This window comes from Danio rerio, chromosome 1 (genome assembly GCF_049306965.1).
Source record: "Danio rerio strain Tuebingen ecotype United States chromosome 1, GRCz12tu, whole genome shotgun sequence".
NCBI lineage: Eukaryota > Metazoa > Chordata > Actinopteri > Cypriniformes > Danionidae > Danio > Danio rerio.
This window is the reverse complement of record NC_133176.1, coordinates 58,037,855-58,060,259: the sequence shown is the minus strand read 5'-3', so window position 1 is coordinate 58,060,259 and position 22,405 is coordinate 58,037,855. Positions and strand designations below refer to the sequence as shown.

The following is a 22,405-nucleotide window of genomic DNA, read 5'->3' as shown; positions in this document are numbered from 1 at the left end:
ACGGCCTGATTTTTACCACATTTTCTGATTTTACCATATTCTCACCCTGTTATTTACTTTATTTAATTTTTTTGTTTTACCTGCTTTCTGAAACCATTCAAAAACGAGCGAGCCACTGGACAAACAGCGGGAATGCCGTCCACATGGAGGTAAGCGGTCAGTTGGTAAGCGCGGAATGGAATGGTGTCACACCGCCCCGTAGCCTTCATTTTAAAGACGAAACGCAGCCATACAAATCTTTGGCCAGATAATTCACAATCTCCAGAAATGTATATAGGGCTACGTTTTCAGAATGAGCCTGTGTTGGTTACAACAGCCCAGCATTTTTCAGAGTGTGGATGAAGGCAGAATATATTCAACACAACCGAACCCAAGTTTGTTTTACTATAATATATTCTGCTTTACATCAGTGTAATGTTATTGTCTATCAGACTGTACAGCAGACATGAAGATAAACAGTTTGTCCTACTACAGTAAACAGCATATGAATGTTATCAATGAGTCCCTCTGTTTACTTTTTTTTCTAATTGTGTCTCTGCATTTGTTCAGTGCTAAAAATAAGCAGGACAGGTCATGTACTGTCTCATGACCTTGCCGTGGGTTTCAGTGTTCTCTGGGGTCTATCAGATCCACTGGATTCCCCAATGATGATCTTCCTGGTGTCAGCAGCTACTGAAACATGGGAATCACGGAAACCCAAAACACAGTAAGACTCCTAACCACGTGTGGTGGAAAAAAATGTGGGAAGGCCTCAGTCTTTCTGGAATTCTGTATTCCCATCAGTCCGAATCTGAAGAAAACAAGCAGGTCTATACTGTAGAGATCCACATGGAAAGCGTCAATTTAGAGCAAAGTAGAGCTCGCTGTATTATAGAACGAAACCAAAGATCAAGACCTGCTTTCCGGTGCAAACAGTCATCGCTGTCAGCAAGAGGTAAATAAAGCTTTTTAGCTTTTGTGCAGATAATGTTGGCATCCAGCGTGATGTTGTTGTCCTGCAGTCACTGATCCACAAAACTTAAGCATACTTCATCCTTAAGGGGGTCACAGACCTGACACGCATATTCGCATGTTATTAAAAAAATTATTATTCAGATGATGCCAGGGCCGGAGTGGGACTCCTTTTCAGCCCTGGAGTTTCAAGCCTTAACGCCCCATTCACACGGGGCTTCAGCGTCAACGATTGACTGAAGGCGTGTCTGAAGTTGGGGCTGAAGCGATCGTCATAGAAGCGTCAGCCAATGAAATTCAGTCAGCAATAGGCCACTGTCTGATCTGGTGTATTTGCATGCATACAGCGATCTGATTGGCTGACGCTTCCGTCGGCGCTTGAAAAGTTGAGCTAGACGGATCCACAATGCAGTCCGGCAATGCATCACCCATTCAAAGTGCCCCCGCGACACATACCGCCCTTCAGTAGGCGCGCGACAACACCGCTCTTGAGTACGCGCACTTACTATCCTCCCCCCACCCCGCTTTACAGTACGCGTGCGACAACATCGTTCTTCAGTACGGCGTGCAACAACGACGACAACAACAACAACCCCCCCCCCCCCCCCCCCCTTCAAAAAATTTATCCTGCACATGTGCACATGCCCTTTGGACAGTCTCTGCACGGGCCTGGCTGACGCCATTTTTGCTCACATTTTCCGTCAACACAATGTGACGAGGAGGGATTTGGTGGAGAGAGGTATGCATTTGCAGGACACTCTTGAAACTTTTGGGAGACTTGAGATGTCTGCTATAGTACGCTTTAAAAACACTATAGAGTATTCTATATTTTTCAGTGTGGTATTTTTATTTTGTGTGATACATTATTTATTTGTATTTTCCATCCCGACGGTATAGCATCACATCCTGTCCAATCTGTGGACTTTATTGCAACAAACCCTTTTAACATGCCGCAGCTGAAGTCAGTAGAAAATGATAGTGTTATCGTGACGGGGTAAAAACATCCTCCCCTTTGTCAGCGACCACTGAAATCATCTTTTCAGCCCGCTGAAGATTTCTTCACTATTACTCATTGACGTCAGTCCAGAAGTGAAGCGTATCCTCCGTCTCTGGCGGACACCAGTCAGAGGGAGATCCTTCTTATCTGACACACACACACACACACACAGTCCACTGTTTCAATATTTCTCTTTCCAGTTTCACTCCCGCTTCCTGCTAGTTCAGGAGCCGCAGGTCTCAGACAGCAGCTGTTAATGTTGGACAGAAATCAAGATCACTAAGAAAGACTGAAAAAATGATGAAAAGAGAAGCCATGAACAACTTCTGCTATACATCTTCCCCTTAGTTTGATCATCTATCTATCCATCCATCCATCCATCCATCCATCCATCCATCGTTCTCTTTGCCGTTTTGTTATTTTATCTGTCTGTCTATCCTTCTATAATATATATTGTTTATCTGTTCCTTATTCTATCCATCATTCATCTGTTCATTGTTCTGTCATTCATCTGTCCATTGTTCTATCCCTTGTTTATCTGTCTTGTTCTATCCATCATTCAACCCTCCATCCTTCTATCCGTGATTCATCCCTCCATCGTTCTATCCATCATTCATCTGTCTACCATTCTATTTGTCATTCATTCATCATCCATTCATAGTTCTATCCATCATTCATCTATTCATAGTTCTATCCATCATTCATCCATTCATTGTTCTATACCTCACTCACCAGTCTATAGTTCTATCCATCGTTATCTATCCATTGTTCTATCTGTCATTCATCCGTTCATCTTTCTATCTGTTATTCATCTGTCCATTTTTTCCCTTGTTCATCTATTCCTTCATTCTGTCCATCATTCATCCCTCCATCTTTCTATCCGTGATTCATTTCTCCATCGTTCTATCCATCATTCTTCTGTCCACCGTTCTATTAGTCATTCATTCACCATCCATCATTCATCCATTCATCGTTCTATCCATCATTCGTCCATCCATTGTTCTAAACCTCGTTCACCATTCCAGTTCTAGCTATTGTTCTATCCATTATTCATCCAACCATCTTTCTATCCGTCATTCATCCGTCCATCTTTCTATTAGTATTTATTCATCTGTCCATCGTTTCGTCCGTCATTCGTCTGTCCGTTGTTCTATTCATCATTCATCGATCAACATTCTAGCCATCGTTCATCTGACCATCGTTCTATCCGTCATTCATCTGTCCGTTGTTCTATACATCATTAGTCCATCCATCGTTCTATCCGTCATTCATCCACCATTGTTCTCGACATCATTAATCTCTCCATCATTCCATTCTTTGCTCATGAGTCCGTTGTTCTATCCATCATTTATCCGTCCATTATTCTATTAGTCATTCATTCATCATCCATCATTCTATCCATCATTCATCCATCTATCGTTATATACCTCGTTCACCAGTCCACAGTTCTATCTATCGTTCATCTATCCATTGTTCTATCCATCATTCATTCATCCATTGTTCTATACCTCGTTCACCAGTCCATAGTTCTATCTATCGTTCATCTATCTATCCATTGTTCTATCCGCTATTCATCCGTCCATCTTTCTAATAGTATTCATTCATCCGTCCTTTGTTCATCTGATGTCACTCATCTGTATATCATTCTATCCCTCGCTCATCTGTCCGTTCTCTTATTCATCATTCATTTATCATTCTTCCATCATTCATCCGCCCATCATTCATCTATCATCATTCTAGCCATCGTTCATCCGTCCGTTGTTCTATTCATCATTCATCCATTCATCTATTATCTTTCTAGCCATTGCGTATCTGTCAATCGTTTTATCCATCATTCATCTGTCCATCTTTCTATTATTCATTCATTCATCCATCCAACGTTCTGTCCATCACTCATCCATCCATTGCTCTCTTCATTTCATACTATTGTTCTTTCCATCAATCCATCGTTTATCAATCGTACTATTGTTCTGTCTGTCCGTGGATTTGACGTTCTATCCATCTGTTGTTCTATCTTTAATTTTATCTACCATACTATTATTCCATCTGATCCAATCGTTCTATCTGTTGCTTTATCTGCCGTTTTTTCTATCATACAATCTTTCTATCCATCCATCTATAGAAATGAATAAAACTTTTATTTGCTCTTCAATACATAAATCTTAAAGGGATAGTTCACCCAAAATTGAAAATTGTATCCTAAAGAAAGCTGTAAACCGGTTACCATTGACTTCCATAGAATTCCTGCGACGTAAGTCAGTGGTTAGAGATTTTCAGCATTCCTCAGAATATCTTCTTTTGTGTTCAACATAATAAAAAACCTCATACAGGTTTGGAACCATTTGAAAGAATGTAAACAGTGAGCCAATTTTCAGTTTTGTGTGAACTAGCCTTTTACGTTTAAACAGTGTTTTATTGTCACGCGTTTAAGCAGACAGAAAGGATGAGGTGGTTTGAAAATCGTGATTTGTCAGGAAAACAATAAATCAAGACCTCATCAATTCTTTACATATAAAGGCCAGTCACACACCATCTTTCACACAGTCCTGAATCAGTGCTATTTATCATCAGCCGAGCGTTTTTCAGATCCTCAGCGAAGGTCAGTGTCTGTGAATCAGTGCAGATCACAATACATGTGTTTAATATCAAACCACATCCATACACACAAAAAATCAGGCCTGCGTATTGACAACCACTCCGTTTATTCCCAGGCAGAGCTGCATAAAAACATGAAGGATGGCCAGCGTTGGAGGAAAACCATTTATTTTTGTAGTCTGTTTTGCTTCATTACGTCCACACCACAGTGTTTATGGGAGACTCGGCGAAACCGCAGATCTCACGGACCGAACGCATTTAGTCCCGGCAGCGTTTTTACATCCAGCGGAGGCATATTTTAACTCTCAGTAGAGATCTTGATCAAGTCCGCATGACTGGAATGTACACCAGTGTCATTCTGTATTATAATCAATCCTTACCTTTTTTGGGTTTGCAGCGCAGACGGGCTATAAGCGTATGCAAGACTTTATGTTTCAGCTTTTCCGATGCTCCAGAGAAAGAAGTTTTGAATCTAATTGAGGTTTATGTGGTGGTTGGGGAGATGTCGGAAAACAGAGCCCTTTCTCACAGTCAAACACACATATTTATATGTCTCTACTTGGACTTTTTGTGGTTTCACATTCACATCTAAATGGATTCCAATCAGCACTGATGACCTAAATCCCTAAATATGCCTTTATTATTGATGATTTATACATTATTTAATCAGCCTTGAGTCTTTGTTCATTTTGTGTTGACTTTTTTGCTTCATTCGAAAATAAATATATGCAAATGGGTAAGGAAAATCACACTTAATTCAAAAGGAAAACACGTACATTTCTCTTACTCCATTGGTAGTAATTATAATACATTTTTCAGCACTCAAGACTTCATTTGTTTTGCTTCTTATTAACGTATCTTGATTTAAGATTGATATTTATACTAGAAAATGACCAAAATACCTTGCTTTTTACCTTGTTTTTCAGTTCTAGGGATGCAACGGTTATAGCACAGGTGTCAATCTCAATTCCAAAAGGGCCGCAGCTCTGCACAGTTTAGTTCCAACCCTAATTAAACACACCTGATCAAACTACTTGAGTCCTTCAGGCTTGTTTGAAACCTACAGGTAAGTGTGTTGGAGCAGGGTTGGAACCAAACTGTGCAGGGCTTCGGCCCTCCAGGAATTGAGTTTGACACCCCTGGATAGATTTTGGATGTACGATTATAGTCTAAGGTTTCACAGTTTTCCAGATTATTATGCATTCATTCATTTCAAAACACTACTAGTTTAGAAAATCACATGAAAGCTCCGGATAATTTAAAGTGTTAGTTATTGCTGCTCAGTAACCAAATAACAAAGCTCAACATAATAATAAAAACAATCAATAGTCCATTTCTCTTTGGACATAAAAGTAAGTGAAAAAAGGTTTTTGACATTTAAACATAATAATTTTACACTGAAAATGAATGACAAAACAGTAAATAAATTATTAAAACTAAGAATAAATAATAGTATTTGTCTAATGTAAATCTAATCTACATATTAGCTACACTGTAACACCCAAAAAGTTTGAAGAAGGGACCATATGCTGGAATAGTTGGCGGTTCGTTCCACTGTGGCGACCTTTGAATTAGAGACTAAGCCAAAGGAAAATGAACAAATGGAATATACTGTACAGATCTGCACGATTGCTTTCTCGACATAATCAGAGTAGTTGACCTAAGCTGAGATATAATATTGCATGATGGAATTATGAATTGTGCATATTTACATCATGCTATACATTTTATTATCCTTTGAAGGGTATTATGGGACATTGATGATGAAACGTTTTGAAGAAATGACTGTCGTTGGCCTTTTTTAAGTTTGGTGTGATATATTGTCTGGGCTTGTTTTGTAAATCACAGAACAAAAACCTGGTAGTGAACTGCCAAATACTTTTTATATTATTTAGCGGACTCTATATATTATTACTCATACAATATATTAATCTTAAACCACTAAAATGTCAATAAAAGTCACTTTGTTATACTGCAGAGTTGAATTTTCCACTATAAAAGTCAACAGAGCACACTTAAAAGGCTCATAAATAAGCAAAAAAACGTGAATACCGAAATATGAAAACTATTAACAAACATCATGTTGCTGTCAATTAGCATATTGCTCACATGTTGAACGTTTTGAGAGTGCAGGCATGTAAGAATTTGTGTAGTTTACAATGTCATGGCTTGAAAAGAAATAGCTGTCTACTCACAGCAAGAAGTTCACTGGTTCGAGTCCTGGCTGGGTCAGTTGGCATATCTGAGTTTGGATGTTCTCCCCGTGTTGGCATGGGTTTGCTCCGGGTGCTGCGGTTTCCCCAACAGTCCAAACACATGTGCTATAGTAAACTAAATTGGTCATAGTGTATGTGAATGATTGTTTATGGGTGTTTCTCAGTACTGGGTTGCAGCTGGAAGGGCATCCACTGTGTAAAACATATGCTGGAATAGTTGTCAGTTCATTCTGCTGTGGTGACCTCTAAAATAGAGACTAAGCCAAAGGAAAATGAATGAATGAAATATACAGATCTGCACAATTGCTTTCTCAAGCTAACATAATCAGAGTAGTAAGCTAGGGTTTAATATTGCATGATGGAATTATGAATTATGCATATTTACATGATGCTGAATTTCATGGATTTGTTTCTGTTCTGATCTCATTTTTGACATCAGCAATAGCCTCATGTCGACAGCATGCATTAAAGAAAAAATTAAATATGCACTCAAGTTCAGAAAGAGTTGCTTTAAGAAAAGCAATCCCCCTGCAACTTTTTTAGGCAGTGTGTTTTCAGCCAGTCAGAGCACGACTAGATCAAAGCCACTGCAGGAACGCTCACGATTTGTGTGACGCACAGAACAAACCCCAGCAGATTGCAGCGTCACCATAAAAAAAGTCCTGGAAATGAGCACTAATGATCGGTCATCTGTGCATCTCAAATGGCAAATGGAGGAGAATTCTGCTGTTCTGCTGAAACTTATTATTATTATTACAAGATCTCTCCTTCCAGGGCGATAAAATGTCCGCATAAAAAGTTTCACATTAACACAGACACAAATACACAAAACAAACAAAATACAACTTCAACTCATTTCAATTCAAAAATACTTTCAAGAGTTCACACTTAGCTCATGATTTATACATAGCTTGTTTGGCATGCTGTCCCGGGAGAGAGCCCTGAGCTCAAGGGATCCTCGAGCCCAGGACTCCCCCCCCCCCCTTTTGCAGGGCGAGTGGAGATTGAGCTCAGGTCTATCTCAAACATCCCCCCCGCTGCTGAGGCCAAGGCGAACTTCCTGAGAGTAAGACATTATAAAAAAGGTTTAGGCTTGTTTTATCTATAATATAGAGCACATTTGGAGGGTGGGAGAAAACCGGGAAACCCAGGGGAAACCCACACGGACACGGGGAGAACATGTAAACTCCACACAGAAATACTAGATGGCTCAGCGAGGACCCAACACCATTGGTATTCTTGCTGTGAGGCAACAGTGCTAGTCACTGGGCCACCGTGCCGCCCATTCTGGATAAAGCAGGAAGAAGGGGAGGAGGGGGGATTCTTCCAGACGAAGATAGTTGTAGAAAGGAAATGAGGATATATATAGTGATTTGGGATCCTTTGATTGGAGGATCATAATTAGCTAATGTGGACCAGCTGGGTCAATCATGAGCACATGCTCCTCTCGAAATTGGTTTAAAATTAAACTTCACTTAAAATCTTTCGGAAGCTGTAAGAAACAATGAAAGAAAGAATAAACATATGCTACTTGCTTTAACACGTTACTATCGTTATTTGGGTTGTAACTACATTTACATGAATTAGCATTGTGCTAGCACTTTATTAGCATGTTTTAGCACAGACTGTATAAAAACATCATTAGTACATTCCTGTATTTTGTGATTCATGCATTTTTTTTGTGAATGATACAAATACACAAGCAAAATTCCACTTCAGCTCATTTCTTTTTTTTAGCTAGTGTAACAGGCAAGCTAGTGAAGTGCTAAGCAGGTAATCCTCACTCCACTGACCTCTAAAGATAACCCATTGTTACAGAGGGTATAGTCTTTAGACTCCTTGTTTGAGCTACCGACTTCCATGCGGAGAGTTCGGTCCCAGCTCAGAGTGGGTTAGGTGGTGTAGGGCCAACGTGGGTCACATTGGTGCCGTGACCCGGATGGGAGTGACGTTTAGGGGGCTAAGTGTAACAGAGGCCAGCTAGTGAAGTGCTGTGCAGGTAAACCTCACTCCTCTAACCTCTATAAGGTGCTCTAGTGAGAGACGCTAGTGACCATGGTCAACAGCCTCCTTAAGCTGCGTTTACACTAGAGATAGATGAATCGTCAAGCGTGAGTGATTTACATGTTAAGTCAATGCAAAGACACAAATAGACATCCTGCGGGGTGGTTTGCGCAAACGACGCTATTCACAGGAATGAAGCAACGCGACTTGAGTGTTTTGTGGGTTTGATGCGCTTAATGCGTGAATTGCTCAAGTTTGAGACTTCAGTGGACATTCACACTGTGTAAACCAATCAAGCTTGCTCTAGTATGGGTGTGATTATTACCTAGTGCCTGTTGTTGGTGTCCCGAGGGGAAAATCCTTTTGCCAACAATGGACAACAGCTCATCAAACTGGGCTCGACATCATCCAAATACAGTTTCTAAAAGGGTTGATGAACTCACAGAGCTGGGTGCACCTCTGAAAGGATTTAGTGGACTCGGACATGGCACCGAACAAATATACGCTGTTTTTCAGGCTTCCTAAAGCACAGGTACTCTCTGAATATAATCTGTTAGGGATTTAGCAATGAAGCTAGAGTCACCGGGCAGACGGAAGTACCGCCCATGACGCGAATCTGCGTCTATTGTGAAATGATTTTGACAACCCTGGCTAATTCTGAAAACGTAGTCTTGTGACCGTTTCTGGAGACCACAAAATACATCCCGGGATGTACATATTTTGGCAGTGTTTGTTTTCGCAAATCCACGAAAGGCTGCTGTGTGCGCTTTTTCGCATCGCAGATTTCTTTAGCGACTGCTGTTCGCGCCTGTGCTGTTCTCGCGTAAAGCCACCAGAGGCCGCTGTCGACCAACTGAATGAATGGCCGATCGGCTTAAAAAGCCGTCCAGAAAAAGAAAAGCCCTCATCTGATTTTTACCACATTTTTGCATTTTACCTCACCCTGTTACTCACCTGTTTTTTTGGATTCTGTTTTTGTCTCACCTGATTTCTGGAACCGCTCTTCCCTGTACTCGAACCCAGTCATCGTGATCAACTCCTCTCTGCGTCTCAAGTCTCAAGTCAAGTACACGACAAGCTATCCGGACAAACTGGTTGGGGCGAAAGCCCTCCACACTGAGGTAAGCGGTCAGCTGGTAAATACGAAAAGGAATAGCATCATACCGTCCTGTAGCGTTCGCTTAAAAAAATTAAACGCAGTCATATTTACCTGCGGCTACATAATTAGTGGTCTCCAAAAATGTCCACGGGACTACGTTTTCAGAATGAGCCTGTGTTGGAATTTGACATGCGAATGAAGCGCGTAAACTCAAAATGTGCATGCGTCTATTCACGCACAAATTGCGCAATTTATCTGCGCGTATTGCGTCTGATGTGAACAGACCATTAGAGCAACTGGCTCTTAAGCAGAATAATGCCGGTTTGATCCCAGTGGGGTGGGTTGTGTAGGATTGGCAGGGGTTATGCTAGAAAATAAAATAATTATAGTCTCCAAAGAATAACTTGATGTACTAGATGCATGTGGTTGTTTAGAGAAAAGGAAGATTAAAATAAAATCAAAGGCGGTTTGGTTCTTTCAGGGATAGTTCACACTCACTTTGAAAGTAAAAAACACACATGCAGCCATAACAAAATGAATAGCTTTAAGTCCCCTAACTGTACATGGAAGTATTATGCAATGAAAACTGAATGTTATTTACAACATTATTATGTTTAATCCACTGAGCGTGTTCATGACAGCCTTGGAACAGGTGCAAAATGTAATAACACTTCATTATCGTCAGATTTGCATATTCTTTATTGTGTCGATTTGTGATTTCTCTATTAATGTGAAACACCTGCCTGAAATATTCACTTAGATGTCTGCTTAATTGCGGTTTGTTTTGCGACAGAGGAAGTGGAACTAATCTGACTTTGATTTGCATGTCAAGGTGCAAAAAGAACAAAGAAGAAGAAGAAGCGGAAGAACAATTTCACGACAAGCATATAATGATAATGACAGAAGAGCAGGAACAATCGTTCAAACAAAATAAAGTCATATCTCTGGTTTCCCACCTTTGTTGACTCCCATTTCTCGTCTTTTCTCATGTAAATCATTAAGGCTGCGAGTCAGTTGGTGTTTAGCACACTACAATCAAATCCATTTACATTTTAATGAGTACGCCGAGAAAAAAGGATGAAAAGCAAAACTGATTGACCGCTTTGTAGAAAGAGGAAGAGAAAGAGCAAATGAACAGGAAAATGGCGATGGGAGGAAATAAAAGACGAGTGGAAATGAGAGAGTTTGTGGATGAAAGAAAAATGAGGTCAAGAGAAGATGAGACGAACATTTACAGACTTAATTTCGGCCTCCTGCGAAATTTAAATGATTTTTTCCAATATTTTCCATGAAGCAACTTTTTTTTAACACATTTTTGAACGTAATAGTTTCTAATAAATATTTATTTTGTCTTTGCCGTGATTGCAGTTCTTAGTATAATATAATAATATAATACTATAACTTTTTGATTTGGTGCACTGTAAAAAAAAAATCTGTAATTTTCCTTGTTTTTTTTCCAGCTGCTGGGGTGTCAAAAAAAAAAAGGAAAATAACGACAGAAAAATTACATTAAATTAAATTACAGTACAATAAATTAAATTACAGAAGTTCAAATTTTAGGAAATTTCTGTAATTTAATGTCTGTTGTTCTACGGTAAATTTCTGTAATTTAACGGCTGTTATTTTACGTATTTTTATTGTAAAATTACGGATTTTTTTACAGTGTGGCTAAATCAGATAAATTCGTACAATCTCATTCATAAAGTTTAGTACAATTTGCTCATCCCCCAATGACAGTGGGGTTTAGGGGCGAGGTTGGGTGCCATGCCTCCTTTTTAAAATTGTGCATTTTTGTACGACTGAACTCATACAAATTTGTATGAATTAGACACTAACTTGAGAGCCACCCTCCTGCAGATTTCAGTTGCAACCCATGTCAAACACACCTGACTGTAATTATCACGTGTTCAGGTCCTAATTAATTGGTTCAGGTGTGTTTGATATGGGTAGCAACTGAAATCTGCAGGAAGGTGGCTCTCCGGGAACAGGGTTGGCCACCCCTGAGGGTAAAGTCTAGATTGGATATGCGGCCGGCCTGAACTGCAATATGCACATTAATAAAGCAGTATTTTTTATGACAATGTATTACAATAATTAATTTTTATACAGTACTGTGAGGGTTGGGTTTAGGGTTGGGGTGGGGGTAGGCGTTAAAAAAATACATTTTTATTGGGTAATTTAATAGATAACATAACTAATACTCGGTACAACAACTGTTTTTACATGACTATGATGGTTGGGTTTAGTGTTGGGGTGGGGGTAGACGTTAATAAAATACAACAAATGAGAAATTTAATAAATAATAGAAATAATTCTCGTTAACTTCCGGCCGCAAACATATCTGAGCTAGTGTTTGAATGATTCTCTAGAGTAATGTCTAAAGTCAAGACAAAACAGGTGATTTTGCTCACATTTTAAAATTATAAAGCTGAATGACATGAAATGCCATCAGTCTACAGAGATATCTCCCAGTATTTCTCTGTTGCAAATGGGAGATCACAATATTACTATGGTATAATTACAGTGCTACAACATACAAAAGAGAAAGGCCGACTTAGAAAGTTATTTAGCTGTTTTTTTTTTTTTGATTATATATTTTTATTTCGCTTTTTCAAGAATTAACAATACAGAACATCAAAACAAACAGCAAACAAACTAAATTAAAACATACACAATATATAAAATGAACAAGTAAAATTAAATTAAATAAATAAATAAAAAAGGAGGAGCTACAGTATAAGCCAGTAGAAACAAAAACATTTTGTCAAATCAAATCAAGTGGTACCGTTTTAATGTAGTTCAAAAATGGATTCCAAATCTTTTTAAATACTTCATCCTTTCCTCTCAAAGAATAGGTGATCATCTCCAATGGTATACAGTTACAAACTTCTTCTGAGATCCACAGTCCAATTGGTACATCAATAGTTATTTAGCTGTTTAATAATGATTTGATCTTTTGGCTTTCCAGGAACAGAGTTGGCCACCCCTGTACTAAATGATTAGGATAATAATTTTAATTGATAATTTCCATTGAATCCATTGAATAATTAATAAAACAAGCTTCTTCTAACTTACCCTAGCAGGATTTTAGCACTGAACTGCATAAATAAACACCACTAATATTTCTACCAGAATCACTTTATGTTTTTGAAGACAAGTTAGCAAAACACATACTTTTAAACGCATTAAAATGCTTCTCATGCACACTCTTCATTTAGGCTGAGCATGTTCTCATTTCTGCTTTAAAATTCATTCTGATATTTGTGTGCAGGGCCACAGCATTAGAAAAGTCATTAAAGGAGGAGTGCGAGTGTGAGCCAAACTCTTTCGTCACACCGCTCACGTACTGCAGATTGTGCGATCCATGAAGATTGTGTAACCTGTGCTACTACAATCAAGATGCACAACCGTCTGCAGGTGTCAAGTGGACATTTTGTTCAATTTAAACAAACTTTATATTGGATTAAAGAAAACAGGCTAAGAGGAAGTTTGAAGTAGCACGATAAGCTTATAGTTTGGAGATTTTAAAATTGGGGTGATTTTAAGTTCATATTAATTTCGATAGCTCAGTGTTTGGCACAGTTGCAGTGCTCGCTATGGAGATCGGTTGCTAGAGTCATGGGCTTTACAATTCCTAGAATGTATTAAAATGTTAAAGGGGTGGTCCAGAGTGTATTGGAATGTGTGCTCATGCTTTATTTATAGAAAATCACGGTATTTTTTCATATATCCTACTTTGTTTATAAACAGCTACTCAGCTAACATGAAAACGGCATATTTCCTAGTTCCTTTAAAGACCCACTCTCAAGAGGCTCTGATTGGTCAGCTAACATAATGTGCTGTGATTCACAGATCAGCTCCACATCACCAAGAAGCATCTCTGTTATAACATTACAGCACCTCTTTCCACGCCCCTTAGCTGCGCAGGGTGTATTTGTGTGAGCTAAATGGTTTATAACATCATTAACCCGGATGTATTTCTTTGTAGTCCCCGAACTTTGTTCGCTGTAGGCTTCACTAAGCTAACTCTGTAAAAGCCAATATCTCTCTTTGCATTGAACTTTGAGCATCTTAGATCCAGACGCTCATGTTGTTTATGTTCACACAGCTACATTACACATCAACTAAAGTTTAAAGTATGATATCGTAGTGGACCATCCCTTATTAGCATTTTCCTGTAGCTTGTTTTAAGACATTGTTAGCATGTTTTAGCCTACAGGGTATTTTGGCCATATTTTAGCACATTGTTGTCTTGTTTTCAACCTGTTTTGAAAAGTCCATATAGCGTGTTTTAACATTTTACTTGCTTGTTTTTATCATGTTTTTGTAACTATATGGATGTGACGATGGAGGTGGTGATCCAGTTGCAGAGGCAGGATATTACAAGAATTATTTATATTAATTGTTAAATTAATCATTAATTGTATTTTATCGTCTATACCCCAACCCTAACCCTTAGAGTACTGTAAAAATAATATTTTAATGTTAAAAAACTACCCTATATCTAGCAGTATCAGCAGCTGTATTCAGGCCCGGATTGGCTAATCGGGAGGACCGGGAGAATTCCCGGTTGGCCGGTCCGTTTTTTGGCCGCGAGGGCCGGTGTCCCTAGCTCCAGAATCTGTTTCTTACAGCACTTTTTAAATTAATGTATTTATTTACTTGACCACAGTCTTCTTATTCAATATTTTACTGCAGCTCTGCTCTTTTTATCTATTTTCTCGCAGCCTCGTAATCAAGATGCAGCCTGCAGATTGAATATCATGTAATTGTTGTGGTCGAGTGGTTATCACGTTAGATTTCGACACCACCTAACCGGGTTTGATCCCCGTCTGAGTAATTTTTATTTTTTTTTTTCATTTTTATTGTTAAGACATAAAATGCTGTTAGGGTTGTTGAACATTTGAAGTTCTAAAGCAGCTGTTTTCTCAAAAAAAGACGTGATAGTTTAAATAGAAACTGAATTGGAAATGTCCTTATTTCAATATAGTCAGTTGTGAACTGAGGTGGGCCGGTCTGAGGCTTGAAACTCCAGGGCTGAAAATGAGTCCCACTCCGGCCCTGGCTGTATTCCATCCTTATCGTTTCTGCCATGTTTTAGCATTATGCTAATAATTCTTTCTAGCACCCCTGCTGAAAAATCAAGCTTAAACCAGCCTAAGCTGGTTGGCTGGTTTTAGCTGGTCAACCAGGCTGGTTTTAGAGGGGTTTTGGCCACTTCCAGGCTGGTTTCCAGCCATTTCCAGCCTGGTCTTAGCTGGTCAGGATAGGAGATGATCAGCTAAAACCAGCTTGACCAGCCTAGCAAAGCTGGGAGTCCAGCCAAAACCAGCTATATCCAGCTTAAACCAGGCTGGTCAAGCTGGTTTTAGCTGGATTTGGATGGTCATTTTTCAGCCTGACCAGCTAAGACCAGGCTGGAAATGGCTGGAAACCAGCCTGGAAATGGCCAAAACCCCTCTAAAACCAGCCTGGTCAACCAGCTAAAACCAGCCAACCAGCCTAGGCTGGTTTAAGCTGGATTTTTCAGCAGGGATGTAGCAGTGTTAGCATGAATTATCATTTTATAATCATGTTTCTTATTTTTGCAGGATTATATAATACACATCAGTTTTCTGCTATGTCTAGCAATATGCTAATATCTGCTGTCTACTTTTTAGCATGTTAGACAATACGCTTTTTAGCATGTTATTGTTATAACTCATGTTATAAGTTATAATTTCCCAAGCGTGTTTCTTAAATGTTTTAGAATGTTAGCATTAATTACAATCTCCTTGCATGAATATGTTTATCTACCCTGTTGTAATATTGCTAGCCTGATTTAATATTTTGTTAGCTTGTTTCTGGCGTGACATAATTTTGTTGACATTTGTCATTGTTAGCATGCATGTTAGCTTGTTAGTCTTTGGTTTAAACAATTGCTTGACAGACATATTAGATATAACAGCACACAACGTGAGGATGAGCCGAGCTGAAGTTTGATTACTGTGTGAACTTTTCCTTTAGCAGTAACTTTAATGAAGGCGAGAGATGACGAGGGTCGATGGCTCGGTGTTCCCGCAGAGGACGAACACGGGGGTTCAAGGTGTCTGAAACAGGTGCGTCAGCTCCTCGGGGAGAATCGCTGTCACAGCCATCTCATCCAACACCATCAAAATAATCACACCTTACATAAGAGCATCTCCATTATTAAAGATTTCAGTCACTGGACGTTAAAATCACAGCTAGCGCTCGACCGCCGGGTCAGGGTTATTGTTGCTAGAAGGGATACAGCTGCGGCCGAAAGTTAGGGATAATTATTTAGGCTATATTATTTATTTTATTCGCTTCTGATACCAAATGATCAACTAGAAGTCAAGTTATTATCTGTTGTTCCTAAAACTTGGATTTTACTGCAGCTTTTACTGCAGCAAGACTTTTGTCAGGTAGTGTATTCTTTAATAACAATACTGTATGTTGTAACTTCTATTTATACAGTATACTAATATACTTTATTAATACAGTAATACAAAATATACTACAGTATTTATAACAGGTCACTAATAATACAGTATGCTGTAGAATTCTTTAACAAGATATTGTAAACACCCTAAAATATACAGTATACTTTACTATATACTCAATAGCATTCACTATAAATGACTATAGTACTTCTTCATGTGGGAGGATGTCATATCTAACACCTCAAAGCATTTATTTAACCATAAAACTCACTTTTTAAACACTTTTTGTCTATAAAGCCCATTCATATGGTGTTTGGTGTGACAGAATAATGAACACAAATAACTTTTGGCCTTGTTAACTGAAGGTTTAAATAAAAGGAGCGTGGGATATATATTTATAGAGCTGTCACACGCAGACTAGAAATCAATACGAACAGCTCGTAAAACACACTGACTCGAGACTCGCGGTAGCTGCTCTGCAGATTGTTACAGTCATAAACACACAGACAACAGCGGATGATTTAAAGTGTTTTTTTCTTTCCTCTGTGAACACAGAAGCCAAAGATGATGATGAGGGAGCCGTTTCTCAATATGCCGCCTTGTCTTGACTTGCGCTCTCATGAAACATCATCAACTATTATTTACTTTTGGGTACACTGTATAAAGCCATTGGTTACTTTACTTTAAAAAAGGGAGTAAACCCATTGCCTTAAAATCAACAAATAAAATGATGTGCATAGATCTAAAACCAGATCCAGGATATGTGTATATATATATGTGTATATATATATATATATTATTACATTATTATAATTATATATTATATTATATATTATGTATATATATATATATATATATATATATATATATATATATATATATATATATATATATATATGTATATATATATGTATATAAATGTGTGTATATATATATATGTGTGTGTGTATATATATATATATATATATATATATATATATATTTATATATACGCATGTATATATAATGCGTATATAAAATTAAAATTGAAAATATTATAATTAAAATTGAAAATATATGTTTTACAGTAAATATATGTTTTTATTTAAACATATATATATAAATATATGTTTTTTACAGTAAATATATATATATATTTATATATACGCATGTGTGTGTGTATATATATATATATATATATATATATATATATATATATATATATATATATATATATATATATATATATATATATATATATATACCTACATACAGTTGAAGTCAGAATTATTCGCCCCCCTTTGAATTCTTTTTTCTTTTTATATATTTCCCAAATGTTGTTTTACAGCAAGGAAATTTTCACAGTATGTCTGATAATATTTTTTCTTCTGGAGAAAGTCTTATTTGTTTTATTTCGGCTAGAATAAAAGCAGTTTTTAATTTTTTAAACATCATTTTAAGGACAAAAATATTAGCCCCTTTAAGGTATATATTTTCCTTATAGTCAACAGAACAAACCATCAATTTACAATAACTTGCCTAATTACCCTAATTAACCTAGTTAAGCCTTTAAATGTCACTTTAAGCTGTATAGAAGTGTCTTAAAAAATATCTAGTCAAATATTATTTACTGTCATCATGGCAAAGATAAAATAAACCAGTTATTAGAGATGAGTTCTAAAAACTATAATGTTTCGAAATGTCTTGAAAAAAATCTGCTCTCCGTTAAACAGAAATTGGGGAAAGAAATAAACTTATAATAATTCGAATAATTCTGACTTCAACTGTATTAAGCGGTTAAGATGGACAAAAATACAAAGTTTGACTCAAATTTGACAAATTAAGAGTTGAATTTCTATATGCATTGAGGTTTATGTGTATTTGTGGTGCTGAGTCAAGTAATTACATTAGCTATTGAGTAACTTAGATACTTTTCAAAGTAATTAGAAAATTGTAGTAATGTAATTAGTAATTGATTATGTTTTTAAAGTAACCCAATACTGGATGTATCACGTAGCAATTATAGAGTTAGGGCAGCAGATTAATTCAAGTACTTTACTATAGTTTGGTGTATTTTAAAATTGAAAATATATGTTTTTTACAGTGTATTCTGCTTTCATAAGAGCAAGAACTTGTCTTTCATGACCTATTGCAACCCTAAAAAAAGTCTCAGTTTTTGCATGCTCATTAATTTAATATATTAATTAGCTTCTGTCCTTATGTGCACACAGCTGAAATATATCTTTGTCGTTGTAATCAGGCAAAACCCAAGGTTGGAACCCAGCGGACACAGTTTGAGTTTCTCGACATGCTGAAGTTGAAGCACAAAGAGCTGAGGATTGTTCCTGCTCCAAGGTTGTTTATTAACAGCAAGGATTTAAGATGCACAAAAAGAAAGGAGGGGGGGAAAGAGCAAGCGCGAGAGCGAGCGAGAGGTACATTTAAATAGGTGAGTAATCCTGGCTGAAAATGTCAAGTGTTCTTTTGTGCTTCTGCGCGTGTGGGATTAACATGCTCTCCGTCAACCTGACTGAAGCCCAATTACAAGAGCATTTACACACACACAAGCGCGCACACACAAACCTTGAACATACAGAGCTTCATAAATGTCAGCTTACACAAGAGTAAAGCTGAAAAAACATTTCTCTGATTTGTTTGCTCAAATACTGTAACTGTTAATAATTGACAAATGAATGCATCATTTAAAAAACAAGTTAATTAAAAATGAAGACTAGCTCTCATTAAAACTTTATATTTCAGTCATATTTCAGTCTCATTATGAACAATAACTAAATTAAAGTCTACATCACCACATGCTAACTTTCCGTTTATTATAAATATCTTTTTTGTCTGATCATTTTCCTAAACTGGGATTACTCTCTCTTACATCCGTTTTTATTCAACCCAAGCTCAATCTGGATACGTAGCCCCGCGGACTTTTTTGGAGGCTGCGTTTTACGTGGCCGGAGGTTCGTATGGATGCATTTCATTTTTTTAAGCGAACGCTACGGGGTGGTGTGATGCCGCTCCTCTTCGCACTCGCCGGCTGACAGCTCACCTCCGTGTGGAGGGCTGTCCTGCCACAACCAGTTTGTTAGCTCGTCGTGTACGTCAGTGGGGCGGAGAGACGGAGGGGAGCCGACAGCGATGACCTGGTTCGAGTCCGGGGAAGAACGGTTCTAGAAATCAGGTAAAACAAAAACAGAATGCAAAAAATAAAGTGAACGAGTTCATAACGGGACGAGAACGTGGTGAAATCCGAAAACACTGTCAATTTCAGACTTTTATTTTTCTGGACGGCTTTTGTAAATCGTTGCTTGGGTTTAGGGAGGGAAGCGAGCGGGTGAGCGGGCCGGTCGGCAGGTCAATCTGTAAAACTGGTTGGGTTTAGGAAGGAGGAGTAGGGTGGGTCGGCCAATTGGCCCGTCGCCCAGTCAATCGATAAGTCAACGAGTCAGTCAGACAGATGGTCGCTCGACAGCGGCCTCCGGTGGATTTACGCGAGAACAGTACAGGTGCAAATGGCGCTTGCAAACTCTTGCAAACTCCACACAGAAACGCCAACTGATCCAGCCGAGGCTCGAACCAGTGACCTTCTTGCTGTGAGGCGACAGCACTACCTACTGCACCACTGCATTGCCTAAACATCAAATTTTCACGTAATTTACTGATGGTTTTTGTGGTCCAGTGTCATATATATCAAATAATAACTGTCTCTCCAGGCAATTCCTAACTTTGTGATTTAGGAGCTAATTCGTCTGATCTCATTCGCCTCCTTTTTAAAATTGAACATTTTCTTAGGAATGAAAATAGATACGTTTCCTTGTGAAATCGGGCTGGATCTGTCACTGGTTCAACTCCCAGCTGGGCCAGTTGACATTTCTGTGTGGAGTTTGCATGTTCTTCCCATGTTGGTGTGGATTTCCTCCGGGTGCTCCGGTTTTCTCCACAGTCTAAACACATGCGCTATAGTTAAATTGACTAGACTAAATTGGCCATAGTGGATGTGTGTGAATGAATGTGCGTGGATGTTCCTCAGTACTGGGTTGCAGCCGGAAGGGCATCCACTGTGTAAAACATAAACTGGATATGTTGGCGGTTCATTCCGCTGTGGCAACTGTTGGAAAAAAGGAATATATTTGTATTACTTTTGTGTTTCTATTTATTAGAAAAATGTTTAGACTAACAACAGATTAATCAATCTTTTCTATTGTATTATAACACATCTTGACCAGACACACTACTTTTTTTTTAACTGTGCTGCATACTTTTGTAAGGAACATGCTGACAAGTGGAAAAAGCAGAATAAGAATGTGGCGGCCTTTGTTTAATACAAAGTCTAGACATGTCACAAGTTGTCATGATGCTTGTAGAAGTTGTGAAATATATTAAAGATGCACGTAATTGTTCAGTTCTGGTATGCAGAGAAGAGTTGCAGAAAGAGGAAGTATGTCTAGGGGTACAAGAGACAAAAGACTGCAGAATAACTGATAAGTGACGTTACACCAAAACTCCGCCTGTTAATATCAGTTGTGTTGGAGTCAGGAAATGTATGTTAGTTGCGAACCTCTTGATTGTAATTCTTGTTTTGCATTGGGGTCACGTAACCCAGAGCTCTGTCATCAAATTATTCATTTGTATCTAACAAATTACTAATACATTTACATTTACATTTAGTCATTTAGCAGACGCTTTTATCCAAAGCGACTTACAAATGAGGACAAGGAAGCAATTTACACAACCAAGAGCAACAATGAATAAGTGCTATAGGCAAGTTTCAGGTCTGTAAAGTCTAAGAAGGGAAGTATTAGTAGTATTAGTATTTTTTTTTTTTTGGTACAGTTAGTGTGATATTCAGAGAGGCAATTGCAGATTAGGAAGTGTAGTGGAGACTAAATAGTTGGGTTTTTAGTCGTTTCTTGAAAGTAGCGAGTGACTCTGCTGTTCAGATGCGGTTAGGGAGTTCATTCCACCAACTGGGCAGAATGAGCGTGAGCTTTCGCGAAAGTGATTTCTTCCCTCTTTGGGATGGAACCACGAGGCGACGTTCATTCACAGAACGCAAGTTTCTGGAGGGCACATAGATCTGCAGATGTGAGAGCAGATAAGAAGGAGCAAAGCCAGAAGTCACTTTGTAGGCAAACATCAGAGCTTTTGAATTTGATGCGAGCAGCAACTGGCAGCCAGTGCAAACGGACTAGCAGAGGAGTGACATGTGCTCGTTTAGGTTCATTGAAGACCACTCGTGCTGCTGGGTTCTGGAGCAGTTGAAGAGGCTTGATAGAGTTAGCTGGAAGCCCAGCTAGTAGAGAGTTACAGTAATCCAGTTTGGTGAGAACAAGAGCTTGAACAAGGAGTTGAGCTGCATGTTCAGATGTTCAGATATTTTTGGTTTTGAAGAAAACCCTCTCCAGACCTTTTCTTATTGAACACGCATGGAATTGGCTTGCTATTCCAACACAACCCCTGATGAATAAAGAGACTAAGCCGATGGAAAATAAATGAATGAATGAATAAAATATATATGTAAAACAGCATTTTTTTTCAATATTCTGAAACACATGCTGCAATATGTGACATTTCATACAGTGTGTTTAAAAATCTTTTATGTCATACAGTATAAGTAATTTGCTCAGAATTACACCAGCACTCCTTTGCTCGAAATCATTTTAATTGAGCTGTCATACAAGCCAAATGATTTTTACTTCCCAGTGTTCATTAAAGATAGAGACTACACTACACCAGGGCTTTTGGCAGTGTTTACTTTAGTGTTTAGTCACGCTACACGGCGACAAACCTTTTTGGAAAAAACTGAGCAGCTTAATAAAGAATGTAGTAAAGCGAGTAGCGCTGCAGTTTTGAGTTACTCGGGGTTCTGGAAGTCTCTGAAAATGCTGGAGATTTAATACACTGTTTTCAAGGTTTGGAAAGTGCTTTGAGTTCTGCATAGAGTGCTTGAAACTGTTTAAATGGAAATGTGCTGCTTTCATAATAATATATGTTACTAAATAGGTAATAATAGTAATAATAATAAAGTTAGGGCGATGCAGTGGCGCAGTATAGTGTTTTCGCCTCACAGCAAGAAAATCACTGGTTCGAGCCTCGGCTGGGTCAGTCGGCT

The 22,405-nt window shown here is 38.3% G+C and overlaps 1 protein-coding gene across 6 annotated transcripts in view; it reads left to right on the top strand.

The window, feature by feature from the left end:
• Window positions 1-22,405, top strand: part of wu:fj19g03 — a 72,390-nt gene that overhangs the window by 34,181 nt on the left and 15,804 nt on the right. Inside the window, exons 1-4 of one of the 6 annotated variants that reach the window (XM_073906440.1) lie at window positions 9,826-9,884; window positions 14,590-14,698; window positions 15,869-15,960; window positions 18,545-18,733. The gene's annotated coding sequence lies outside the window, so the exon portion shown is untranslated. Of the gene's footprint in view, window positions 1-549; window positions 935-9,825; window positions 9,885-13,133; window positions 14,946-15,800; window positions 15,961-18,544; window positions 18,734-22,405 lie in introns of those variants that run through there. The other 5 variants (XM_073906430.1, XM_073906408.1, XM_073906414.1 and 2 more) reach the window with 5 other exon arrangements.